This window comes from Triticum aestivum, unplaced genomic scaffold, assembly GCF_018294505.1.
Source record: "Triticum aestivum cultivar Chinese Spring unplaced genomic scaffold, IWGSC CS RefSeq v2.1 scaffold97783, whole genome shotgun sequence".
Taxonomy (NCBI): Eukaryota; Viridiplantae; Streptophyta; class Magnoliopsida; order Poales; family Poaceae; genus Triticum; species Triticum aestivum.
The window spans coordinates 1-2,492 of NW_025246661.1; the positions used below are offsets into that span (position 1 = coordinate 1).

The 2,492-nt window shown below is 51.5% G+C and overlaps 4 non-coding genes and 1 pseudogene across 4 annotated transcripts; all 5 read right to left on the reverse strand.

Annotated features, from left to right (window-relative positions):
• Positions 1–296: 296 nt before the first annotated feature.
• LOC123177142 (5S ribosomal RNA) lies at positions 297–415 on the reverse strand. Its single transcript, XR_006488790.1, has one exon. It is a non-coding gene; the product is annotated as a 5S ribosomal RNA (ribosomal RNA).
• Positions 416–712: 297 nt separating this feature from the next.
• On the reverse strand, positions 713–831 carry LOC123177143 (5S ribosomal RNA). The gene has a single exon (XR_006488791.1). It is a non-coding gene; the product is annotated as a 5S ribosomal RNA (ribosomal RNA).
• Positions 832–1,128: 297 nt separating this feature from the next.
• On the reverse strand, positions 1,129–1,247 carry LOC123177140 (5S ribosomal RNA). The gene has a single exon (XR_006488788.1). It is a non-coding gene; the product is annotated as a 5S ribosomal RNA (ribosomal RNA).
• A 357-nt stretch (positions 1,248–1,604) lies between these two features.
• Positions 1,605–1,723, reverse strand: LOC123177141 (5S ribosomal RNA). The gene has a single exon (XR_006488789.1). It is a non-coding gene; the product is annotated as a 5S ribosomal RNA (ribosomal RNA).
• A 297-nt stretch (positions 1,724–2,020) lies between these two features.
• Positions 2,021–2,125, reverse strand: LOC123177144 (uncharacterized; annotated as a pseudogene).
• Between the last annotated feature and the right edge of the window lie 367 nt (positions 2,126–2,492).

Genomic DNA, 2,492 nt, shown 5'->3' on the forward strand with positions numbered 1-2,492 from the left:
ACATGTTACCCCGGTCTTCGTCCCTTATCCTTGCCCCTCCCAGCTCCACTACAAAGACGATTGTACATTGCTTTGGCCGCTCCCTCTCAACTACGGAGACGAGTTTAACGCGGTTTCCACCCCTCCCTCTCAACCGCACTAGTGCACGCTTGCCGCGCCACAACGCCGACGCTGGACCCGTGAATCGTGAGCACCCAGCTATGACTTACCGCACTCGTGCAAAATAATAAAACACGGTAAATATATTACTTACACGTGCGTTTTGTTTTGCAAGCGGCGCGAAAAAAATTAAAAAGGAAATGCAACACGAGGACTTCCCAGGAGGTCACCCATCCTAGTACTACTCTCGCCCAAGCACGCTTAACTTCGGAGTTCTGATGGGATCCGGTGCTTTAGTGCTGGTATGATCGCATCCAACATGTTACCCCGGTCTTCGTCCCTTATCCTTGCCCCTCCCAGCTCCACTACAAAGACGATTGCACATTGCTTTGGCCGCTCCCTCTCAACTACGGAGACGACTTTAACGCGGTTTCCACCCCTCCCTCTCAACCGCACCAGTGCACGCTTGCCGCGCCACAACGCCGACGCTAGACCCGTGAATCGTGAGCACCCAGCTATGACTTACCGCACTCGTGCAAAATAATAAAACACGGTAAATATATTACTTACACGTGCGTTTTGTTTTGCAAGCGGCGCGAAAAAAATTAAAAAGGGAATGCAACACGAGGACTTCCCAGGAGGTCACCCATCCTAGTACTACTCTCGCCCAAGCACGCTTAACTTCGAAGTTCTGATGGGATCCGGTGCTTTAGTGCTGGTATGATCGCATCCGACATGTTACCCCGGTCTTCGTCCCTTATCCTTGCCCCTCCCAGCTCCACTACAAAGACGATTGCACATTGCTTTGGCCGCTCCCTCTCAACTACGGAGACGAGTTTAACGCGGTTTCCACCCCTCCCTCTCAACCGCACCAGTGCACGCTTGCCGTGCCACAACGCCGACGCTGGGCCCGTGAATCGTGAGCACCCAGCTATGACTTACCGCACTCGTGCAAAATAATAAAACACGGTAAATATATTACTTACACGTGCGTTTTGTTTTGCAAGCGGCGCGAAAAAAATTAAAAAGGGAATGCAACACGAGGACTTCCCAGGAGGTCACCCATCCTAGTACTACTCTCGCCCAAGCACGCTTAACTTCGGAGTTCTGATGGGATCCGGTGCTTTAGTGCTGGTATGATCGCATCCGACATGTTACCCCGGTCTTCGTCCCTTATCCTTGCCCCTCCCAGCTCCACTACAAAGACGATTGCACATTGCTTTGGCCGCTCCCTCTCAACTACGGAGACGAGTTTAACGCGGTTTCCACCCCTCCCTCTCAACCGCACCAGTGCACGCTTGCCGCGCCACAACGCCGACGCTGGACCCGTGAATCGTGAGCACCCAGCTATGACTTACCGCACTCGTGCAAAATAATAAAACATGGTAAATATATTACTTACACGTGCGTTTTGTTTCGCCACTCGTGCAAAATAATAAAACATGGTAAATATATTACTTACACGTGCGTTTTGTTTTGCAAGCGGCGCGAAAAAAATTAAAAAGGGAATGCAACACGAGGACTTCCCAGGAGGTCACCCATCCTAGTACTACTCTCGCCCAAGCACGCTTAACTTCGGAGTTCTGATGGGATCCGGTGCTTTAGTGCTGGTATGATCGCATCCGACATGTTACCCCGGTCTTCGTCCCTTATCCTTGCCCCTCCCAGCTCCACTACAAAGACGATTGCACATTGCTTTGGCCGCTCCCTCTCAACTACGGAGACGAGTTTAACGCGGTTTCCACCCCTCCCTCTCAACCGCACCAGTGCACGCTTGCCGCGCCACAACGCCGACGCTGGACCCGTGAATCGTGAGCACCCAGCTATGACTTACCGCACTCGTGCAAAATAATAAAACATGGTAAATATATTACTTACACGTGCGTTTTGTTTTGCAAGCGGCGCGAAAAAAATTAAAAAGGGAATGCAACACGAGGACTTCCCAGGAGGTCACCCATCGCCCAAGCACGCTTAACTTCGGAGTTCTGATGGGATCCGGTGCTTTAGTGCTGGTATGATCGCATCCGACATGTTATCCCGGTCTTCGTCCCTTATCATTGCCCCTCCCAGCTTCACTACAAAGACGATTGTACATTGCTTTGGCCGCTCCCTCTCAACTACGGAGACGAGTTTAACGCGGTTTCCACCCCTCCCTCTCAACCGCACCAGTGCACGCTTGCCGCGCCACAACGCCGACGCTGGACCCGTGAATCGTGAGCACCCAGCTATGACTTACCGCACTCGTGCAAAATAATAAAACACGGTAAATATATTACTTACACGTGCGTTTTGTTTTGCAAGCGGCGCGAAAAAAATTAAAAAGGGAATGCAACACGAGGACTTCCCAGGAGGTCACCCATCCTAGTACTACTCTCGCCCAAGCACGCTTAACT